General features: G+C 42.9%; 1 protein-coding gene across 23 annotated transcripts in view; it reads right to left on the reverse strand.

The window, feature by feature from the left end:
• PLEKHA5 (pleckstrin homology domain containing A5) overlaps window positions 1–25,373 on the reverse strand; it is a 342,905-nt gene that overhangs the window by 193,473 nt on the left and 124,059 nt on the right. The window contains exon 1 of one of the 23 annotated variants that reach the window (XM_060245856.1): window positions 19,989–20,133. The exons of the other annotated variants lie outside the window; for them this stretch is intronic. The gene's annotated coding sequence lies outside the window, so the exon portion shown is untranslated. Of the gene's footprint in view, window positions 1–19,988; window positions 20,134–25,373 lie in introns of those variants that run through there. 23 annotated transcript variants of the gene reach the window in all.

The raw sequence follows: 25,373 nt of genomic DNA on the forward strand, positions 1-25,373 counted from the left end.
TCAGTCTCAGCAATACACCAAGAGGAATTCAGGACTCTGATCCTCAGTCTGGTTAATGAAACACAGACACACAGAAGCGTCACAAGGGTGAATTTCTGTGCATTTCAAAATCCTTTGAATCTTGTGTTTAAAAAGTCTACAAAGACAATAAAATATAATGAGTGTATGAGTACTGAATGCATGACTTCAGAACTTTAAATGTCTGTTAGAATGTAATCAAAACCAACCTATTTAGTAAAACATGAAACTTGTCATCTATATGAAAAACCCTGTCAGGAATTGTTTCACAGATTCTCCCCTCCTACTGTCAATCAGAACAATTTGTCTTTCTGTTGATTTTTCCTGAACTCTCATTCAGAAATAACCTGTGCTGTTGCAAAAATTTTGGCCACCATTCTTCAACACAACTCTGGCTATGTTTGATTTTATGTCTAACCTAAGTTCAATCCTGACTTATCTTGTCTATCCAAATATTGTTCTGTATTTTATATTATGCCATTAAAGCAGGGGTGAGGAACCTTTTTTCTGCCAAGGGCCATATGGATATTTATAACATCATTCGCAGGCCATAAAAAGTTCTCAACTTAAAAAACAGTGCTCCGCCAAGGGAGAATGATTCAGGCCAGCAAAATTAATGCAAATAATTGTTTTTTCTATTTGAAGTCATGTGGGGGGAGCCTAATCTGACACACACACACGCACACAGCCCGCCCCCCAAGGCAAATACATAGGTCCAGGGCTTTTTTGTAGAAAAAGCCCAGCAGAAACTCAATAACATATTAGATCACATCCCCTAATATTAGCATATTAGGTCACACACTCATTAGTATATTAGGCCACACCATCTGGGATAATCAAGTGTGAACTGAACTGTGACAGTAACTTTTCCAGGCCCTGCAGTAATTCTGGTCGGCCAGCCAGGCCCCAGGGAGGCTGCTGCACAGTACATCTGGGCCCTGTGATGCCTGCCTGGCCCTGGGGAAGCTGCTGCACAGAGCAGCTGGGCGCCATGATCCTCGATGGCCAGCCAGGCCCCACAGAAGCTGCCACATGGCTCGGTTCGGCCCAGCAATCCCCGAGGGCCACACCAAGTGACCTCGAGGGCCGCATAGAGCCCTCGGGACGGAGGTTCCCCACCCCTGCATTAAAGGTTTGAAACTGAAACTGAAGGTCTGCAAAGACAATAAAATATAACGCGTGCATGAGTACTGAAATCTACTGAAATCTACTGAAATCTACTGAAATAGATGTTTACTTCAGAACTTTAAACATCTATTAGAATGTAATCAAAACCAACCTATTTAGTAAAGCATGAAGCTGCCTTATACTGAATCAGACCTTTGATCCATCAACATCAGTATTGTCTACACAGACTGGCAGCAGCTCTCCAAGTTCTCAGATCAAGGTCTTTCACATCATCATCTAAGTCCTTTCAACTGGAGATGCCAGAGATTGAATCTGGGATCCTCTGTATGACAAACAGGGCCACTACTGAGCCACGGTCTCTTTCACTATAATTATATATTGTTTCATGATAATTATATTTTATTGTGTTGAGGACCCCTCTTTAAACCGGGATTCATGGCCATGGATCAAAGGTGCCCTTGTATTCATGGAAGGAAGCTTTTCCTCAGTTGAAGGCACCCTTTAACTCAGCCCATGGAGTTGCAAATTGACAGCAATATCTAAACTGAATTGGTCTGCAGTAAGAGACTAGTCTGGCATGACTTTGACCATGGGATTGCAAAGAGTCGGACTCGACTGTGCGACTGAACAACAAACACGTTGATTACAGAAACGCGGATTTTGCAATCGCCATTTTGACATCACGGGGTGTGCTAGCAGGGAGAATCAACATATAAACCAGAAGTGCAGGAGCCAAAACAGCCACACTGAATTTCAAAATATCAGTTTGGCTTGAGGAAAAAGAAGGTCAAACATTACGAGTGAAAGTGGCATAAAAATTCTTGGGTTATGAAGTGGATTCTGCCAGTTGGCAGCAGAAAAGTTCACAAGGATCAGTGTTTTCTATAAGTCTGCAGATGAAGGAAAATTGTTTTCAAATGATCAATGCCATTTAACGCTAAAACCTACCATAACTCATCCTAATTCACCATTATTTAAGTACTTAATATTGATTTGACTGTTAGAGCTAAAGATTTTTTTCCTTTGTTTGTTTTGAACATGTTTAAATGGCTCATATTTCACACCGAGAAGTGGTACTAAATTTGTTAACTGTGGAAAGGATATCTGCCTGCCAGTGAAACTCATGATACCCCTATGAGAAAGAGAACTGGTTGGTCAGAGTAGGCACATGGTTAAAACAACGAAAGTTACAGCTCTGAAATGTTCTCAAGATGCTGAATGCTGCGGCTGCCTCAAATGTTCCCTCTAAGCTGCTGAGTCTTGTGAGCAAAATTTCTACTTTGTGAGATACTGGCAATAAAGCTGTGAGCTACTGCATAAATTACTGTGCTCTGGGGTCATCCTTCCTGAGCTAAGACAAAAATGTATGAGCTGGAGGCTAAAAATCTGTGAGCTAGCTCATGCTAACTCAGCTTAGAAGGAACATTGGCTGCCTCTGGTATCCAGTGCTGTTCTGCTGAGAATGAAATTACTGGGGTATCAGTGGTTCTTAATTTATTATTATTGGTGTACTTAGCATTTTAATCATTATTAGCCTTGCATTTGTTCACTTATATGTTTTTGTTTCGCTCCTTTGCAAGGAGATTATATTATAATGTAAAAAGAGAGTGTGTTCAAGTCCTCTTGCAGAACTGCCATTCGCACCAGATCTTCTCCAAACCGTCTGATCTGAATCAGTAGAACCCTATAAGCCTATTTAGATTTACAGCACAGATACCTACTAACAGGAGGAAGTAATAGCTGGTAGTAATAGACTCTTATCTTCGAAGAGAACCTGCCTCAATCTGTCATCAGGTTATTCTACAACATACCTTAGTTCAGCTGGAGAGAACTCTGACATCCATCCCCAGTTCCAAAGATGTTTTTTTTTTTAATGCTCCAGCAGCTAATACCACATCCTGACATTTGAAATAGGTAAACTCATGCATAAAAACCATCACACATGAGTGTTAGCATCCTGTCACAGACTGATCGACCACAATCACCACTGCCCATACTCTTGCTAGTTCCATTCTCCAATGGACGACTATGGCTTTGGCTCAGCCAAATTAACTGTCAAATGCATGTGCATTTCTCAAAGTTACAGATGCACTGAATATTCTGCCTTCCTTGGTCTAGCTGACAATCGCTGGGAAAAAAACGTTACTAGTTCATCCTCCAGCTTCTGTACAAATGAATATTCGCCTTGCTGGTGACATGTCACACCAATTACAGCTTAAAGATGGCCATGATCCAAAGCCCTACTTGTGCCCACCCGTAGATCACCAGAGTCAGATCCATATGATATAGATGACCTCACAGTGTGCCATCCAGAGCCTCTGGTTGTTACGTCAGATCCATTTTATTTTGCATCACCCTATGGTATACTATCCTAGACTTCTGGTTCATGGATTAATTACACATCTCTCCATACCCATGGCATCCCTGCACAGTCAGGTAGCCAGTTATCTTTTTTCATTTCGTCTGTGGTCTCAGGCCCATATTACCATGGCAACACCTAATCCTATTAGACTGAACTCTTGTGCTGTGACAAACATGTCCCCTCATCAATAAGGTGCAAAGCACATATCCTGACTGCTCTCTGTCACCCTCCAAAAGCCTCTTGTAGAGTTCCACCATGATCCATCCCTTTCCTCAGAGGTGGAATTCTAGCAGGAGCTCCTTTGCATATTAGGCCACACACCCTGATGTAGCCAATCCTCCAAGAGCTTACAAAAAAGAGCCTTGTAAGCTCTTGGAAGACTGGCTACATCAGGGGTGTGTGGCCTAATATGCAAAGGAGCTCCTGCTAGAATTCCACCCCTGCCTTTTCTATTTTTTCTCAACTTCAAGCTACATTCACATGAACAAATGCAAAGCGGGCTAACACAGCCTTTCAGTAAGCTCTGTCTTATTGCTGTGATCTAGCCACAAAGGGATCATGGAGAGAAAGCTATATAAGGAAAACACTGCAAATTCACCATACATAAATTCAATACTTATAATACCTCATTTGTGTCTTTCTTCATTCCATAACATTTAGTCTGCAGAAATTGTGTACAATCATGTAGAAATTGGGATATAGTATTAGTCCAAAAATCTCATATCCATTTGCCAATCGTCTGGAGATTTAAAGTGCCAGTTGTAGTCTATTGGTAAGTAAAGTGCATCTAGCTTCTCAATTAAAAAGTGCTTGTGCTTAAAATTTTAATTCATATCTAGTCATCTTTGTTAGTTGGATCCTTTTACACCAGCTCTGATAGAGCCCACTGGCTTTCCAGAGTCTATTTCTGTTACTTTGTCTAAGAAGGGTTTGAACATGATCCTACTTTTCCGTATTCTTAGAAACAAACAAAGTCACACAGTGTACTTAATAAGCACTATCTACTTGGATCTGTGATCTACACTGCATGAGATCTTCCTTGCAAAGTGTGCTCTCGTACAACAGTGTGAATATCATGTGTGCCTATTCCAGAGTTCCCTCTGGCAAGCTTTACAGACATATAAACAAACATTGCATCTACAGTGATCATGAAGTAAACCTCTATCTGGAATATATGCACATGAACAATTCAGAAGTGAGGGACGTTCAGCATTAAAGAATTACTTCTATTCTGTCTTTGAGCTGTATTTTTCAAAGCAGCTAATGAGATCCACAATTAAAACTAAAGTAAGAACACTACGTAGGAGTTAAACCATATTAAAGGATTTGTTCAACTGAAATAATTGCTTTTATATACATGGCGGTACTAGAAGAAGAATGTGCTCAAACCATCCATGCCGTCTTAAATAATTAATTTTAATTTATTGGCTTAATTGTTTTAACAATTCTGATGTTTTATTGTTGATTTTACTGTTTTAGCTTGTTGGAATCCACCCTGAGCCCTTATGGGAAAGGGCAGACTATAAATGTACAAAATAAATAAAAAATAAATGTACAAAATAAATAAGACTGCAGATTTATACCCCGCCCTTCTCTCTGAATCAGAGACTCAGAGTGGCTTACAATCTCCTATATCTTCTCCCCCCACAACAGACCCACCCTGTGAGGTGGGTGGGGCTGAGAGGGCTCTCACAGCAGCTGCCCTTTCAAGGACAATTCCTGTGAGAGCTATAGCTGACCCAAGCCCATTCCAGCAGCTGCAAGTGGAGGAGTGGGGAATCAAACCCGGTTCTCCCAGATAAGAGTCTGCACACTTAACCACTACACCAAACTGGCTCTCACATGGATGATTTTTTTTAAAAAACTAGCATAGCAAGAAAACACCAGTGAATTGTCTTCACACAATGCCAGACACCCATTTTAAACTCAGGATGACTGTAAAATATGCAGGAAGCCACCTTACAGCTGAATCAGACCCTTGGTCCATCCAGGTCAATATTGTCTACTCCAGGGGTGTCAAATGTGTGGCCCGGGGGGTGGATCAGGTTCTCAGAGGGGTCCTATCAGGCCCATGAGCAAATCAAAAGCAGGTTTGCAACTTGCATACCTGAACAGCATACTCAAGATTGCTACAGCACAGACATTGTCTCCAGTTTTTGATGCAATAATTCAGAACAAGAGGTGTCAGTTATCAGAGACTGTTAAAATAAACAAAATATTGCACGAGTGCTAATGTTTAAGTATGTTTTATTTTAAGGTGGTTTTTTTAAAAAAAAATCCTTTAATTGTGTTTGTCTGTGTCTGCTACCTGGCATTACATTTCATGACACACATGGCCCAATCTGATATAAATAAATGTCCCCTCATCAGGTCTTATTTATATCAAATCCATTTCTCATAACAAATGAGTTAGACACCCCTCAGTCTGGAAAGCGGTTCTCCAAGGTCTGAGGTCATTCACATCACCTCCCACCTGTTCCTTTCAGCTGGAGATGCTGCGGATTGAACCTGGGACCTTCTGCATGACAATCAGTTGCTGTATCCTCTGAGCCACAGCCCTCCCCCAATGCTTATAAGGGAAACAGCAGAAACTTTTACAAATCTTTTAGAAGTATTTGCCTCATTGTTTGTCACCCCCTCACCCCAATTAATTAACGTTTCCAGCATTAATTCTTCTCATCGGGCCCGAAATGAATGTGAAGATGACGCTTGAAAAGTTGGCAGAGTCGCATGCAAACAGCCTACACAAAAGAGGAAGAGATGCTGAATGACTAACTGTAATCATTGCAACCAATTCCACAATAAAAGCTAATCTCTAGTTACATGAAATATTCATAAAAGCAAAGTTGTAAATGAAAGCACAAGTCATTCATGCCCATAAAGTCTTATATAAGGAAACAGTCTGGAGAATGAAAGCACATGCTGCTAATAAAATAAAAAATACGCTATTTACAAATAATTGAAGATCTTAAAAGGAAGAACAGAACTGTCAAACAAAGGAAAGATTGTATCATTCTTGGCTGCCACTCCTAAAACGAACGGCTAAAAAGCTCAATGCACACTGCAAGATGCACAGGACAGATTCTCGGGGCGCAGGGAGATGACACTACAAAAGCGAGCACAGAATTGTGTTGTCTTTCCCTCTGCATTCTAAGAGAGAGCATATACTTCGTCTGATAAGCTCAGCAGTATGAAAGTTTCCAAAGTGGAGCTGAGATGAAGAAGAAGAAGATGACGACTACTATAGATTTATATCCCGCCCTTCTCTCGGAAGCAGAGACTCAGAGCGGCTTACAATCTCCTTTATCTTCTCCCCCAACAGACACCCTGTGAGGTGGGTGGGACTGAGAGCGCTCTCACAGCAGCTACCCTTTCAAGGACAACTCTTATGAGACCTATGGCTGACCCAAGGCTTTTCCAGCAGCTGCAAGTGGAGGAGTGGGGAATCAAACCTGGTTCTCACAGATAAGAGTCCGCACACTTAACCACTACACCAACCTGGCTCTCAACTGCAACCAATTCTACTGTGGATCTCCTCAGAGATATTGGGTCCAAAGGTATTTTTCAGTCATTGGAAAAGACAGCCAGCATGCTGTAGTGGTTAAAGTGCTGGACAAGGACAGGGGTGGCCAAACTGTGGCTCAGGGGCTGCATGTGGCTCTTTCACACATATACTATGTGGATCTCTAAGTCCCTACCGCCTGTTCAGCCAGCTCGGAGAAGCCATTTTTCCTTCTTCTTTCCCCCAGTGTAGCTTTCCTCTGGACACTTATCAGTTTGTCGCAATCTTTAGTTATGGGATCAACAAATACATTCGGAAATAAACCCGCAAAGCCTGGATTTACTTCTTTATTTTTTTATTTGCTTATACCACCTCTCTTGTACAGTTTCAGAGAGGTTTATAATAAAACAATACACAATGCACATTTGACAATATGCATCTAAACATTAAAAGAGCACCAGCCACTCAAATGCAATAGTAAAAGATTGATAAAAGATCAGTAAGTATAAATAAACAAATACTTGGAGAGGAAGCCCATCAATATTTACCACGTACAGGCAGTGGGGCATTTCTACAAAATTTAACTAGAGGCCTGATGGAACTAAGCCTTACATGTCCTGCAGAAAACAGGAAGATCCTGCAGAATATGGGCCTTATCAGGGAGCGGGGCAACAACGAAGAAGGCCCTAGCCTCAGTGGGAGATAAATGGGCAATCTGTGGGGCCACGCACCTGCAAGAAGCCCCAATACGCTGACCAGAGGGTGTGTGGGGAAATAAACTGGGAGAGGCAGTCCCACAGGGAAGAAAGCCCCAGACCATTAAGGGCTTTATCACCAGTTCTGCATTCAAAAATTTAATGGGGGCGGGGAGGAAAAGACACGTACCCAGACAGAGGTGCATGTCTCACGGCCTTTCTTATGGAGGTTATTCAGTTGTTCAAGTGCTTTAATGGAGTAATAGAAAACTGAAATATAACCTCATCTCACCCAAGACCACTCTATTACTGGAAAAATCTAGACATCTTGTCATCTAACATGGGGGGGGGGAAGAGAAAGCCATTTTGCTGCATAACGTAGGCCAGAGCTTCTGCATACAGCAAGCTAAGTCACACGCATGGTGGAGTGAAATTGTGCTGGAGGAGGATTGGCAGTGATAGCCAGGAACAAATCAAAATTGTACTTGCCATTACAATAAAGAGATCTGAATCAGATTTGTTTTCCATCAATTTGGCTCTCCTTTTCCTTCCTGGCTTTGCTTCAATGAGCCCAATTAAAGTTAGCAGAGTGAACTAGGAAGCCTGTTTTGCACTCAGGGGTGTAGTCAAACAGCTATTTTTATAAACTGAACATTTCGGCCCAAAGTAGGTAATTGCAAATTGCCCAGGTGCCTTAAAAGCACGGTTATTCTAGTGCCCTTTGAAGCCTTCAAGTATTTATGCCTGCCTAAAGCACGGTATTCAAGCTTGATGAATAAATGGGCTGATTCAGAATGGCAGTTATCATCTTCTTAATCTATATGCGATCAGTTTAATTGCACGGCATTGTTACGTTTCTTTGGGCAAGATCTGTGCAGCACCGAGCTGCACAAGCAGTCCAGGAGATGCCTACAAGCCATGTAGAAATAGAAGACATTCATCAGAATTCACAGTAAAGTGCAATGCATTATACATAGTCCTTCCATTTTAAAATGCATTGTACTATACATATTTATCTTACTCATTACCCATCCCTATATAAATGCTGCATGTATTCCAAACTCTTAATATACGCAGTATCGGATATTCATCTCAGAAAGAACTCATGCATTAATGTTTAAATCTGACTTCTTTATGCAAGCGAAGCAGTCCACCAACCCCATGCTTCATCTCTCAAAGCTACACATTTTGAAGTGTAGGGATGGAAATTCGTTCAGCTGTCGAAAGCCAAGGAACGAGGGATTCCCTCGACAGTTCTCCTTTTTCTCTTGATACACGGTTGTTCTCAAAATGTTTTATGAGGGAACTGCCCGGGCTGAAGCAACTTGAGTTTGGATGGGGGAGAGAGGAACCATACTGTAGTTATAAAAACATTTTGGAGATCCAAATGTTAATAAAAAGCAACTATTCAAGACCACAGTTTCAGGAGGATAGCTGTGTTGGGCTGCAACAGGAAAAAGCTAGATTCTTCACAACTGCACTTTAAGAACCAACAAGATTTCTAGGGCACAAGCATTAAAGAGTCAAAGCTCCCTTTGTAAGATAAGAAATTGGTATCCCACAAAAACATGCTTCTTCAACAACTGAACAGATCCTGGGTTTTGTTTTTTTTTATCAGGAACATGCAGGGACATAGTTCCGGCTGGCTTGATGTCAGGGGGTGTGACCTAATATGCAAATGAGTCCCTACTGGGCTTTTTCTACAAAAGCCCTGTAATACAATGGTGATGTCAGGGGTGCGGCCTAATATACAAATGAGTTCCTGCTGGGCTTTTTCTACAAAAAAAGCCCTGAACAGATCTCATTGGTATTATCTGCTGCAATGGGCAACCATGGCTAGGAATTGGAAAAGTGCAATTCCCCCCCTACTTTCTCAATGGTGCAAGAAAGTATGGAAATTTCGCATATTGGCAAAACTTACAGATAACCTCAAACAGTTTGAAAATCACAACCAGTCTTCTAATTTTGCAACCATATGGCTTCCTAGCTTGGAATACCTAACTGACCAACAACAAAACCTTAGCCAAATACATGATATATGTCTGTGGTAATCTGTGTACATTGGGTGATTGATTGTAATATGTGATTTATTGAGCTGCAATAACAAAGATGTAGACAATCTTTTGATATCCTAATAACATGTATTGTAAAGCGACATTATCAGGGGTCATTTTGTAGAAAAATAGAGGCAGAGCTCATTAGCATAACATTAGCATATGCCCCCCAGCCAAAAGCAACCCGAAGCAAGAAAGGAGAGCCCCGGGTGGGCGAGGCCTGCTTGGGTTGGCTAGAGATCCAGCCAGCCCAAGCAGGCCTCGCTCACCTGGGGCTCTCCTGGGCTGCCCCCCACCAGTCAAAAGGCCAGCAAGCCACCCACCACCCAAAATCACATAAGAAGTGGTGAAAGGGCGACGTGGGCTTCTCTAGGGGTTAATAAGGGCTGCTGGGGGCATGGCAAAACCCCTGGTGGCTGGCTGGCTGCCCGCTCTCCTAATCCAGGGATTGTTATGCAGCTGCACCTACTATTCAATGGACAAGGTAGGTGGGGAGGAAGAGGGGGAACCCTCGGAAAGGTTCAGGAGCAGTGCTCCTGCTGAATCTGAGGCCTGGACATCATATAGTTTTATGTATTGTGCTCTGATGTATAAAGTTGAAATGCATATTACTTTGACTTTAATTCTGAAAACTAATAAACTATTGATTTACAAAGAACTTGGTATCCAGCAGAGGGAGTGTTGCCTTGAAAGCTTATACCCTAAAAATTGTCTGATCACTTAAATCCAGCCATTCAGGACCTTGTCATTCTCAGCTACTGGCCCCTTCCACAAATCCTCTGTGGCTCCTAATTTCAGAAGGGATGAGACTCCACTGATGTTCTGGGCAAGGCCCACTTCCGATGAAGTCTTGTAGAGGTGCCCAAACAGAAGACACCCCAATTTGAACTCTGAAGATGGAGCTACAAGGACCATGACCTCCATAAAAACACAAGCTCATATTAGAACCAAGTGGGCAGCTGTGTTTGGTCTGAAGCAGTAGAACAAAGTAGGAGTCAAGCTGCACCTTTAAGACCATCAAAGTTTTATTCAGAATGTAAGCTTACATTCTGAATAAAACTTTGATGGTCTTAAAGGTGCAGCTTGACTCCTACTTTGTTCTCATATTAGAACCGGCAGACTTTCAAATACTCGTCCCAGATTGTTCAGGACTATTGAAAGAACCAACCAACACTTCAGATTCTGCCTGGAAACAAATGGAAGACGGTGCTGGCATTTCAAAGCTGGCAAGGTTATTTTCTTAGACAAGCCAGTCTTGCCACAGAATTTTGGAATCACGCATCCCAACACTAAGCCAGCCAGAACTGCATTCCTGTGAGTTCCTGCTCAAAAAAAAGCCCAGGTGGTATGAATAAAGCTTCCATTTATCAGCCCTAATCTAACCCAATGCAGCCTCCAGACAGGAGGTTCAGAATGCCTACTGTCCTGCCTGATTCTGCTACAACGAGAAACAGAGCTAAGAATCATCAGTATATTGTTGAGTCTTGACTCCAGATTTCTGAACCATCGCTCCAATTAGTGTCATGACTTACTCATCCCCCCCACGAGCCCCACTCAAGGTCACATACTTTATCCAGGAAGAGGAAATCAATCTGAACTCGAATTAATCACTATATCTAACAGTAAAGTGTCTGACGCTTCAATTCACGAAGCACAAAATCTGGGTTATCTACACTCAAGTTAAGACATTTCCATCCATTCAGGCAATTCCCAATGTATGCCAAAAATATACCTTGGAGATTTGGGGCTGGTGTGGGATTTCCACTCTTCCACCACCCACAATTCCTCAAAGGCCTCCAGAAAACTCTGTTTGCGAAGTTTAGTAGTTCAACTTTTTGTTTCATCAGAAATCAATTCTTTCCAACACACACTCTTAAAAAAATAATTTAATAAAGCTGCTGCTCCCCATTCATAGAACACCCCACCCCAATTAGACTCAGAGAGTTATGAAAGGGGAAAAACTGGCTGAGAAATTTCTTCTACAAAAAAGTTTCCAATTTAAGATCACAGTAACCCATCACCCAGAAAATGGCTGCATATGTGCAGACGCATTAAATCTTTTCATTTCACAAGCAGCCCAATACTTTTAATGCCAATTTGTTTCTTTATGTGAAATGCCTTCCAATGTGATTGGCTAGTGGGTTTTCAAAGAGTCTGCTATAGGTATCTAGGAACAATGTACACATGAATGAACCAGAAGGCACACTTTCTGAAAGGACTGATACCACATGCTTGACCGTGTGTCAGCCATACAAGCCATTGCCATTAACCCCCAACTTGTAATGTGTGCTGTGCTATTTTATTCTAAACACAACCAAACTTGGAGAGGGACTGAACATCTAGTATACATTTAGGAGTACGAATCAGCATGTGCAGCCTGCATTCTGTCACTGGGCTATGAAATAACAGACATAAGAAAAGCCATGTTGGATCAGGCCAATGGCCCATGCAGTCCAACATTCTGTGTCACACAGTGGCCAAAAAACTCACGTGCCATCAGGAGGTCCATTAGTGGGGCCAGGACACTAGAAACCCTCCCACTGTGCCCCCCCCAAACACCAAGAATACAAAGCATCACTGTCCCAGACAGAGATCCAACAATACGCTGTGGCTAATAGCCACTGATGGATCTCTGCTCCACATGTTTATCCAATCCCCTCTTGAAGCTGTCTATGAAATAACATTGCCAGAGATGAAAACATAGCTACTTTTTCTTCTCAACTTAGCTATGCCTCCAGATTCAGAGATCATATGAACTCCCCCCTCCCCCCCATACCCTTTGCTAACAAATAATGTAGGGAGAGGCTGTGGCTCAATGGCAGAGCATCTGCCTGGCGTGCAGAAGGTCCACGGTTCAATCCCTGGCATCGCCAGTTAAAAGATCTGGCAGTAGGTGATGTTAAAGACCTCCGCCTGAGACCATGGAGAGCCACTACTGGTCTGAATAGACAATACTGATTTAGATGGACCAAGGACTTCTGTATAAGACAGTTCCAGGTGTTCATGTGAACGCCCTTCGTGGTGGAGGAAACTGAACAGTTAACTTTGTGTATTCTTACAAGCCTAGCTCTTTTTACTGAAAACCTCGCTGAATAAAATCAGCAAGTATCTCTCCACAGAACATAGCTATTCATAACATCCTTCACCTCCTGCAGGGAGAACTTTATATTAATCAGCAAGCAGCAGCGTCTGTGTTTCACATAGGTATTCATAATGGAAAGCTTGCTGTGTATGACACAATAACAATCGTCTGAAAAAGTCTATGTTCTGTATTTGTTTTAATGTGAGCAACAGTCCCTTTATCTGATTCTGCTTCAAGTAGTCCATCATGCAAGTAATCTGTACAATGTTCTTGCTTTAAAGTACATTATAGTTCCAAGTGTTCAATGTACATTTATGGAATGCTGAAGTGAGTTTTTTCCAACATGGTAATGGCACCGCATAGACATGTACAGTGCTTTTTGGATGTCCAACCTTTCTATAAATATTGCATTGACATAAGTAGCTGTGCTGGTAACAGACATGTCTCAGGGGCTATAGCCTTCTGTTCCACAGGATTATTCAGCTATGATGCAAAATGGTATTTGTGACTAGTTTAAATGTGGTGAGCCTTCAGAAATGAATGACTACTACTAGCCACTTTGATGTAGTAGTTAAGTGTGCAGGCTCTTATCTGGGGGAACCGGGTTTGATTCTCCACTCCTCGCAGCTGCTGGAACGGCCTTGGGTCAGTCATAGTTTTTGCAGAGTTGTCCTCCCAACTTCTGGGAGGGCTCTCTCAACCCCACCTACCTCACAGGGTGTCTGTTGTGGGGTGGGGTGGGGTGGAAGGTAAAGGAGATTGTAAGCCACTCTGAGATTCAGAGTATAGGGCAGGGTATAAATTTAATATCATCTTCTTCTTCTGTTGGGTTTTTGATGCAATTTCACTTCCTGTTGTCGTGAGTTAATTGTTTGTATATGCATGCTGATATTTAGCCAGTGAGTTGGTAAAGCCAATGAGAGTGTTTGCACATATTTCCCTCCTAAGGCTAGGTGTCAATATGCATAGTGACCATTGAGGAAAAGCCGTAATTGGCTAATCCATATATTGGGGGGGTGGTCTAGGGGAGAACATTTGGTCAGTTTTACAGCCCTTTGTCCAAACCCTTAGATTTCCATGCAGCTGAAGCTAAGATTCGAGAGAGTCGAGATGTAGTTTAGAAGCTAGATAGGATATTGAATCCTGTCTTTGTTTTCTAGAAATCCCAGTGATCCCTTTTCTCATTAGTAAAGTAAACTACTTTTATTCTTAAGCTAAACCGTGTGCCTGCCTGTTATTTTGTGGTTCTCTCCACGTTACTCTACTAATCGTATATCTAAACCCTAACAAAAGGTTAAAGGCTGCAGTACGCTACCAAGCTGTGAGCAAAAGCCAAGGTGGTAATTAGTTAAGAGAGGCATTAGAGAAGTGCTGAGGTGATTCTCCACAAATTTGCATCTGAAGGAATCTCCTTCCCCATCGTTTGCAGTCGCCAGCTGATTGCTTGGGAATTACAGGAACAGATTCTCTTTGATGTCTTGTTGGAGAAAAGTCAGAAGACCCAGAGAGAGGCACACGCCTGCTGATTCTGGAACAGCATCTTCGCCTGCAACTTGTGAGGAAACCATGACGTTACAGCCATCTGAACAGGTTGTATGTAATGTGGAAAACTCCCCTAAGTTCAGCATCCCGAAGTTAAGCAGGGATAACTTCCTTTTTTTGGAAAATTGCAATTGTGTTCTTGGAGTTCAACAGTTAAGGTATGTGTTGGACTATGATATACCACATAATATGTCCCAAGAGGAGAGGGAGAAGTTTGATGCAGATGAACTTAAAGCTAAGTTGCTGATACTGAGTTCAATCTTATCTCAAGAAACGGCCATTATGGTCAACTGTGTTCATGTGAAAGAGATTTGGAGCAATCTCAGATATGGCCAGCGCACGTTTCTACAGAGGCAGTATTTGTGCAAATGCCTTTATTCCCTTAGTCTCACCCCAGGGGGAGATATCTCAGATCATCTAGATGCAATACTAGCACTGGTAGCTGAATTGAGATCGGCGGGGGCAACAGTTTCCACGGAGGTACTTCAAGCTGTGATTGTCTCATCATTTCCTGAAAGTTATGAGAGCATTCTAGCCCCAGTTGAATTCTAGAGGAGAAATAGACATAGATTTTACAATTGCGTATTTAAGAGATTTAAGTGTTAAACGCAAACTGTCTAGAATGTCAAGCCAGATGCTAGCTTTGACTGTAAAGGAGGAGAAGGGAAAGAAAGACCAAAGAGTGTGCTATTGATGCCAATTACCTGGGCACATAGCGAGGGTTTGTAAGTCAAAGCAGAACAGCTCCAAGAGCAAGAACCCCAGCTCTTCAAACAAAGGAGGAGGGGCCGTGTTGCAGCAGGGAGCTGCTGACTCACAAAGGCGATGCCTCGTGCTGAGGTCTCTTACATGTTGAGACTTAGTGACATAGATGCGAAGAAGGCTTTTATGCTTGACTCTGGGTCAAGTATGCATGTATGTAGATTTCACCTATGGTTTGTTTGTTTGGATGAAAACAAGAGGAGAACTTGCTAATGGAGATATTTTAGAAACCAACGGCATGAGATCTGTGAGGATCTTGCTTTATTTAAAGGATGGAGAGCTAATTGATGTGTTGTTGAAGGACTGTGTTTACTCTGAGCAAGATGATCAGAATTTAATCTCTGTAACGAAACTGACAGATCAAGGAAATGTGTTTTGGATTAAAGATAGACAATGCACCATTGCCCACCCAGGGAGTGATGTGCTTTTGAAAGCAGTGAGATTTGATGGTGCCTACTATCTGGACCCGGTAGAAATGGGTCATGCCTACCAGGCAAGAGCAAGTTTGTGTCCTCTTAAGAAATGCCTTTATGCCTGGCATAAAAGGCTGGGACACAGGAATGTGAGATCTGTTAAGAAGTTGCTGACTGCATGTGAAGTAAAGTTTACTGAATGTAGTGGCCAAGAGTTGCAAGTTTGTGATGTGTGTGTAAAGGGGAAAGGCACAGCGCCACCCTATGGCAAGAGAAAGCCACTGCACAATGAGAAGTTTCTAGGGACTATAAGAAGCAACATAACAGGCCCCATAAAGGAAAGCACAGGCAGAAACTAATATGTGCTGACCTTCCAAGAAGGGAAAACTTGTTTTGTGTATGCATACCTGTTGAAATCAAAGACTGAAGTCTTAGAGAAGTTCAAAGTGTATGTGGCTGCAATGAAAAATAAGTTCCACTCTTTACTGACAAAGGGTCACAGTACTGCAACCATGAGTTCCAGAGTTTTCTAGAGCAGGAAGGAATTCAGCATAAGACCACTGTAGGTTACAGTCCACAGAAGAATGGCTCTGTAGAGCATTTAAACAGGACTTTGCTGAATATGACTAGATGTCTGCTTACGCAAGCAAACCTGCCAGAGCAATGATGGGGTGAAGCTCTGATAACTGCTGTATATCTGCACAATAGAGTTCCTTCTACAGTCACAGATAAATCGCCTTTTGAGGGATGGCATGATAGAAAGCCATCCCTAAGACACCTGAAATGTTTCGGATCCAAAGTGTTTGCCCACATCCCTGAGAAAAGAAGGGGAAAGCTAGATGCTAGAGCAGAACTGGGCATCTTGTTGGCTACGTCCAAGGAGGCAAAGGCTACAGGGTGATGGATCCAAAGACTCTGTTATGTAAAGAATTCAATGTTGTGCAAATTGATGAAAGCAGTGTACCCCTGATACCTGAGGCAGTGAAGCCCACAGTGCAGGAAGATCAGGAAACTGCGAAGATCAGAAAAAAGCGAAGCCCACAGTGCAGGAATGTCCCTCACTGAAATGGTCGACTGGCTGACTGCCAGTAGCACCGACTCTCAAGGTAAGCCAGAAAGCACCCCAGAAGCAGAAGGGGAGGCAGATCAATCTGGACCAGAAGGGGAGACAGGCAGTACTGTGAGGCAATCTCAGAGGAGCAACAAGGGAGTACCACCTGCCAGATATGGACTTTGTAATGTTCTGCAAACTGCAGAACAATCCTCAGACAATGAGGAAATTCCAAGGGAGCTGATTGTAAAGTATGCCACTCCCAGAACCCTACTGAGTATAGCAGCACAGAAAGGAAGGCACGTGGAGCACCTTGAGACTGAAAAGGCAAACTTCAAGGAAAACTTACCTGATAAAGGACTGAATGAAGTGCTAACTGCTTTTCTGCAGAAGCAAGGGTTCCAGCAAGTGAAAATAGAACCCAGCCTGTTCTTCAAACTGAAGAATGATAAATGCCAGCATGTACTGATGTCAACTGATGGACTGTTGTTATGCTGTCGAAATGAATCTGATGTGAAAGAGATAGTTGACAAGCTGAATGCAGAAGTGGAAGTAAAACGTTTTGGGACTTTGAACCACTATCTTGGAATACAGATAGAAAGAACAGAGAATGGAGGTTTTCTTCAGAATCAAAGAACCAAAATCCTGAATCTTGCTAAGGCACTGAGTCTGGAAGATATCAAGAGAGCAAGTTTCCCACCTCAAGCTGGAAGATGGAGTGCCTCTCAAGGACAATCGTCTGTACAGAGAAACTACTGGGAAACTACTGTATCTAGCTCAACTCACCTGACCTGACGTAAGTGCAGCTGTTGGAATCTTGAGCAGAAAGACATGCTCACCTAATCACCACGATTGGAATGCGGTGAAGAGACCTGTTAACTACCTTATTAGGACAGTGGATCTGAAACTGAAGATCACCGTTGATGACGACCCAAGACTGGTTCGATACATTGACGCAGATTGGACTGAAGACACTACTGACCGCAAATCAGTAAGTGGGCATCTGTTTTTCTACAGAAGCAACCTGATCAACTGGACAAGTCGCAAGCAGGGTATAGTAGCTATGTCCACAATGGAAGCTGAGTTTGACTCTGCAGCAGGAGCCTGCAATGAGCTTGAATGGATCATACACCTGCTGATACTTTGGAATAGAAGAGCCTATGCCAGTAACCCTGTTTGAAGCTAACAGACCTTGCCTAAGTTTGATCAAGAGTGAAAGTGTCAAAGGCAAGACCAAGGACATTTCTGTGCGATACCACAAGGTGAGGGTGTTGCAGGAACAAGGAATGACTGAAGTAAAGTTTTGTCCTTCAGAAGAAATGATTGCTGGCACCCTGACCAAGCCGCTTACCAAGAAGAAGTTTGAGCGCCTGAGAGAGAAGCTGAAACTTCATGACTTCAGTTTGTGAACTTGAGAAGGGGCTTGTTGGGTTTTTGATGCAATTTCACTTCCTGTTGTCATGAGTTAATTCAGTGTTAGTATATGCATGCTGATGTTTAGCCAGTGAGTTGGTAGAGCCAATGAGAGTGCTTGCACGTATTTCCCTCCTAAGGCTAGGTGTCAATATGCATAGTGACCATTGAGGAAAAGCTGTAATTGGCTAATCCATATATTGGGGGGGTGGTCTAGGGGAGAACATTTGGTCAGTTTTACAGCCCTTTGTCCAAACCCTTAGATCTCCATGCAGTTGATGTTAAGACTCGAGAGAGTCAAGATGTCGTTTAGAAGCCAGATAGGATATTGAATCCTTTCTTTGTTTTCTAGAAATCCCAGTCATCCCTTTCCTCAGTAAAGTAAACTACTTTTATTCTTAAGCTAAACCATGTGCCTGGCTGTTATTTTGTGGTTCTCTCCATGTTACTCTGCTAATCGTATATCTAAACCCTAACATCTTCTTTAAGGGGAGGGATGGTGGCTCAGTGGTAGAGCATCCGCTTGGTAAGCAGAAGGTCCCAGGTTCAATCCCCAACATCTCCAACTAAAAAGGGTCCAGGCAAGTAGGCATGAAAAACCTCAGCTTGAGACCCTGGAGAGCTGCTGTCAGTCTGAATAGACAATACTGACTTTGATGGACCGAGGTTCTAATTCAGTATAAGGCAGCTTCATATGTTCTTCTACATAGAATGAGAAAGCAGCAGCAAAGCTTGACCTATCATCTTTGACTTCAGCCTTTTACCTCTGTATAACATTTCCCTCTCGCCAGACTGGAATTTAGGATCTGAACGGGAAGTAGACATTTCAGAAGATCTCCAGATGGTGGCTGTAGATTCTCTGCTATTACAACGGATCTCTATGCAAGAGAGATCAGTTCCCCTGAAGAAAGCGGCTGGTGTGGGAGGTGAATTCTATGGCATTATACCCCATTGAAGCCCCTCCCCTCCCCAAAACCCACCCTTCTCAGGCTCCATCCCCAAATCTCCAGGCATTTCCTAACCCAGAGCTGGCAACCCTAACTGGAAGCCACCATCTTCTTCATCTAACCTGAAAACAGGCACTGTGTACCTAAATCCTCTTCTTTTGAACACACCTTGCAAGAACTTCCTTAAATAAGATGCAGCATTTGTGCTTTCCCAATTGGCGAACCAAAAGAGTTATTCAAGATCTCAAGGGGGCACACATTGTGCTGAAACGGTATAAGGCAGCCTATAGCTATGAAAAATTCAGATATGATGCATAAAAGTTATTTTTAAATTGTACTAATGCCAAGTCTTTCCATGTGAATAGCTGGAGCCAATGTGAATAATTACATCTAAGCAAATGTATGTCAACATACTTTTCAAAGACCACGGCTAACCTGAACATATAATTTGCTAAAATTAGAAACCATCAAACGTCTCCTAAATTTAGTGGAAAATATCAAGATTCAGCAAATGCTGAAAAAAGATTAACAGAACCACATACACACCAAAAAGTTTCAGAACATTTCACAGAAAGTTTTCAAAGAGGTCTAAATGGCAACACATCTTTTCCAAAGTCAAAGATTTAGCCTTTGCTTAAACAATTTTAACAGGATTACTTAAAAAAAAATCACAGCTGATATAACTGCAAAATACCATTAAGCAAATGCAGCCCAGAGAAGGGAATAATAAACTCCACATGACTCGGTATTTGTTTTGCCAGGACGTTAGTTTGAAATCTTGTGCAAAGGACATACTACTCCGCTTCAATCAACTCTGCCAGTAGCATCCAAACACAAGAATTAAATTATATTCTTGTCATTGCCAGTACAAAAGCTGCATTTCCATAAGTAGACGAGAGCATTATTTTTCTGCTAAGTGGACAGGAAAGAAGAAATGCTAGGGCTCGGCTTGGCAGAGAAACAGCTATCTCCAAACGGGAGACACGGGGGAGAGGGAAACACAACCCTTATTAACTCACCCAGAACGGCTAGCTGTTGAAACTCTGGTTTGTCAAAGCGAGGCTTATCTCCAGCTTGAGCCTTCAGCTTCTACCCATAAATCATGAACGCTCAAACATAACAATGACAGGAGGACATGCTGTGCTCCTTCCTTCCTCACTTTGATGAGTGCTCTGCCGATGGAACTGAAGACAGGCTGCAATCTTCGAACGCTCGATCGGAGCGTGCTCGGTACCCGCTTCCCAACAAAAAACAGCCCAATGCTTGACGCCTGAGTGTGGGAGTGAGGGAGATGGGCTACTTCCAAGGCAACGCGCAAGGCTGTGAATCAAATCTAAAAAAACCACCAACCTGCAATAAGCTAATCAGAACGGCTGTGAAATACTGATTTTCTCCACCATCGTGACCTTTTCATCTTTAAAAAACATATATTAATTTGAGCTATTTGCAACTCTCGACTGAAATACATACCCGGGCTTTTATAGTAACAATGGATATGTAGGGGAAAAACAATAATAATGCTTGGCTGCTACTGGCTTCTCTGTCAAATTTTAATAGGAAGAAACGTGGTGAAGCCATAGCTTGATACGTGCAGCCAATAGATGAGGCCTTGGCTGGCAATACCACTAAAGCGATGGGGTACACCCAAGGCCAAGAGCCCAATGAAGGGAGGCCTGGGGGCAAAGGAAAGGCACTGTGGGGCACAGAAAGCCAGAGTCAACACTGATCCAAAGTGGCTTATAAGGAGATCTGGGGCTGCTCTAGTCAAAGCTGGGATGGATAGCAAGGTGCCTGAGGCCCAGAAGGAAGCTGCAAAAGGCAAGGAGAAGGAAGAGTCCTGCTCCACAGAAGACAGAGGGCCAATAGCAATCTTGCTGCTGAGCTACCAAGACAAGAGGCTTGGACTGCAGCTTGGACAGAGGGAGTCTCTGCAAGATTCAGGTGGACAGCCATATCGGTCTGCAGTGGCAGAACAAAATTTGAGTCAAGTGGCACCTCTAAGACTAACAAAGTTTTATTCAAGGTAAGAGCTTTAGTGTCCAAACCAAGGCTTTTATTGTAGCACGAACTCTTTTGCATATTAGGCCACACGGTGCCGGATTAAACCTTGTGCAGGCCCCTAAGCAGTCAGAATCCTGGGGGGGGGGCCCCTAACCAATTATCTCAAAGTTGGAGTGCTCGCCCCACCACCCGCAGCCCCACTGCAGCCTGCAAGCACCTTCTCAAAAGCCCCTTTAACAAAGCTGTGGGGGAGAAGAAGAAAGAGGCGAACTTGGAGACGTCAGCAGCAGCCACACCAGGCAAGTCGGACAAAAAACGGCTCAGTTGCTGGCTGTGCGTGCAGGCTGAGAAGGCTGCAAGCAGGGGGGAAATGGGGGAAAGCCAGCCCGGGGCCCCTGAAGGTGTGGAGGCCCATAGGCCAGTGCCTACTTTGCCTAATTGTTAATCCAGCCCTGAGGCCACACACCCCTGCTGTAGCCAATCCTCCAGAAGTTTACAGGGCTCTTAGTACAGGGCCTACTGTAAGTTCTAGGAGAATTGGCTACATCAGAGGTGCATGGCCTAATATGCAAAGGCGTTCCTGCTACAAAAAAAGCTGTAGCGAACACAGTTCTCCAGGTACAGTGAAACAGAATTTCCTCAACCATTACATATATAGAGAAGGAATCTGCAAGACAGCTACCCCACACTCTGAGAAATGGAATCCTGGTTAATTTGGGGGGAGAGAAGGAGCAAAACTGCCCATCGCCTGAAATCCACCATCACACACTTTTAGCTCTGTTTTTTAAAAAACCTTTTATATGTTTCTGCTGAACTAGGCAATGCCACTTTTGACAGGGCAGAAACACTTACCGGGACAGCAGCTGACCCCTTGCAGTGTCTTTTCTAAATGGAAACTCGAGGCCTCAAGCCAATGGTTTCTTAATGGAAAAATTAACGCACTCTGATATATTATTGTCCAGTGTCCTCCAAGCTGTTCTGTATTTCAGATTAATTTGTTTAGCCTCCATACAATGAAGAAAACCACATTCCTTAACTGCTTTTTTGGTACTTTACATTTTTCATGCAAGCTTAACTGATTCTGAATAGTTTAAGAGCAGCTCAGGCTCAATTAGCTGTTTTCCTATTTAGCAGTTTGCTGCAGCATTTTTTCACGTAAGTTTAAATGATTTATGAATAGTTGGCAAGCCATGAAAAAAAATAACTTGTACCCAATTCAAAGTAACCCGGATTGCTATTAAAGTACCTGTCACTGTACTCAGTATTGCCATGGTTACAAGTTATTTTTGTTTTAAACTGCTGAATACTTCAAAATCAATGTCTTACAATTATTGGGGGGGAGGGGGAGACTAGTGTAACAGATTCACCACCATTTTTCAGTCAGTTTGGTGTAGCGGCTAAGTGTGCGGACTATTATCTGGGAGAACCGGGTTTGATTCCCCACTCTTCCACTTGCACCTGCTGGAATGGCCTTGGGTCAGCCATATTCTCGTAGAGTTGTCCTTGAAAGGGCAGCTTCTGTGAGAGCTCTCTCAGCCCCACCTACCTCACTGGGTGTTTGTTGTGGGGGAGGACGGTAAAGGAGATTGTGAGCTACTCTGAGATTCAGAGTGGAGGGTGGGATACAAATCCAATATTGTCTTCTTCTTACTCTTCTTCTAACTCTCCATCACCAGTTTTGTAAAACTAGGGAGAGTTGAAGGCAGTAGGAAAAAAAGAAGACCCAACAAGAGATGGAATGACTCAGCTAAGGACGCCACAGTCCTTCAGTTTGCAAGACATGAGCAAGGCTGTTAATGATAGGGGACACACACACACACAGAGGTATCTGGAAGGAAATAAGTACCAGTATTCCCTTCTCCATCCAGTAACTGGTACACCGTATTGACATCACGCTTTCCCATTTACTGATCTACTCTCTCATAGAATGGCTTCACGAGGTGGATCAAAAGAAAAATAATCCAGGCAGGGTTATTACAATCAGGTGAAGATCACTTGCAAGGTACTCCACCTACACTCGACAATTAACAATAATTACGGAACAATACGGGACTTCAACATCTGCTGAAAAACACACACACTTCCCCCTACGTTCTGCATTTTTAAAAAGCCTCTCCAAAGTCCCAAGTCATGGAGCTGCTGTCATTAACATATGAAGGTGGTATCTTCTTTGGAGCCAGCAAAACTTTTGAACAACGTTGACAAGTTAAGAATGCGATACTAAATGCAGAAACAAAGTATATGTTAATGACAGAGTTTACTGTATGCGAGCCACTGATCATCAACATCTTATATCTAAGGCCTCCCTCCAAAAAAAAAGGAGGGGGGAGGAATGACCTTGGTCAAAAGCGGCAAAATCCAACAATGTCAGTTTTGCAGGTTACTCTTCACTTCACTGACACTCTGACTTTTTCCCCTGTGGGAAACCCAAAGCAACTTACAATGTTCTCTCCTCATTTTATTCTCACAACAATTCCGTGTGTTTAAGCTCACAGTGTGTGACTGGTCTATGGTCACTCTATAACAGGGGTGGCCAAACTTGCTTAACATGAGCCACACAGAATAAATGTCCAATGTTTGAGAGACACAAGACAAGGAAGGAAGGAAGGAAGGAAGGAAGGAAGGAAGGAAGGAAGGAAGGAAGGAAGGAAGGAAGGAAGGAAGGAAGGAAGGAAGGAAGGAAGGAAGGAAGGAAGGAAGGAAGGAAGGAAGGAAGGAAGGAAGGGAGGGAGGGAAAGGTAGAAAAAAGTAATTTTAACTTAAAATGCACTCTCAAAGCCGCTGGCTGACTTTGCTTGGAGAAGTGATTTAAAGAGACAAATGTCTTCTCCAAGTCAGCCGATGTGGCAGTGGGGACTTTGAGAGCCAAACAATATGTGTGAAAGAGCCACATGTGGCTCCCAAGTTACAGTTTGGTCACACAGGCCCTGGATCCATAGACAAGTGAACTTGGATGGACAGTCCTCTGTCCGCCTTTTTTAATTTTTGCATTGCTGTTAATTTTTCAGTGCCGTACACTGTCAATTGACAGTGTATGGAAAACTCTGTTGGGAAAGCTCTGTTATACTATGTTGATGAACAAACTTAGTATCGGTCTTCAATATATAAGGGGACAATTTGCATGGACTTAATTAAGGAAAACGGGTCACCATTGTTGATTTGATTTATTACATCTGTATCCCGCTCTCCTTGCATCCAGGCTCACAGCAGTTAACATCATAATATACATTCCAATGCAATAAAACAATTAAAACAAATACAATACATACAATAAAATATAGGATAAAATACATTATATTATAGACCAAGGGTAGCCAAACTGCAGCTCGGGAGCCACATGTGGCTCTTTCACACGTATTGTGTGGCTCTCAAAGCCCTCACCATCCTGTCAGCCAGTTTGGAGAAGGCACTCGTGTCTTTAAATCACTTATCCAAGCCAGCTGGTAGCTTGGAGAATGCATTTAAAGTTAAAGTTGCTTTCTTTCCACCTCTCCTCCCTCCCTAATCTATTTTCCTTCCTTCCTTCCTGTCTTGCGGCTCTCAAACATCTGACAATTATTCTATGTGGCTCTAGCATTAAGCAAGTTTGGCCACCCCTGTTATGGACTAGCAACACAATTAAAAGATGACATAAAACTCAGGAGGAGTGGTGAAAGGAAAGGAAGGAAGAGGAGAGAGGAAAAAGGGGAGGCTGATCGAAGATGGAACCCATCGCTGTCCTCCACCCCAGTCCCAGAAGAACAACTCTGTTTTACAGGCCCTGCAGAACCACATTAGGTCCCACAGGGAATCCAAATGATAAGCAGAGAACGTGTGTTCTTCGATACAGCCTATCTTTTAATGAAAAGCAGAAAACCATGACAGAAGGATGCGACTTAGCGTGATTTAAGTAATTAGCATGGTATTGTTTCCACTTAGGAAAGACAATACCCATTGTGGTGGCAAAAATTAGAAGCCAATGAAAATAAGTGCTTCAGAACAAACAAGGAAAAGTAGCTTAGGATCAGTTTCAGGCAGTTTATTTTATCTACTCTGCTTTAAGCAGGATAACACAGTTCCTGTTTGAGCCTCAAATTACTAAGTATGAGCATATAACATTTTTCTTTCTCCACCCGTCATCCTAAACAACTAGGGATAATGTAAGGCTGCCAACCGCCAAGTGGGGCCTGAAGATTTCCCAAATCGCAGTTCCCATGGGGGGGGGGAGGGGAATGGCTGCTTGGGAGGGTGGAATCTATGGCATTATATCAGACACATTACAGACTAACAATCCCTCCCCATACCCTGCCTTCCTCAGACTCCACTTCCAAATCTCCAGGAATCTCTCAACCCGGAGTCAGCAAACCCTACCTAAAGCAGAGCTTCTCCTGTTTCTCCACCCCACCCCACAGTATTCTGAGCAT

Source organism: Heteronotia binoei, chromosome 8, assembly GCF_032191835.1.
Source record: "Heteronotia binoei isolate CCM8104 ecotype False Entrance Well chromosome 8, APGP_CSIRO_Hbin_v1, whole genome shotgun sequence".
Classification (NCBI taxonomy): domain Eukaryota; kingdom Metazoa; phylum Chordata; class Lepidosauria; order Squamata; family Gekkonidae; genus Heteronotia; species Heteronotia binoei.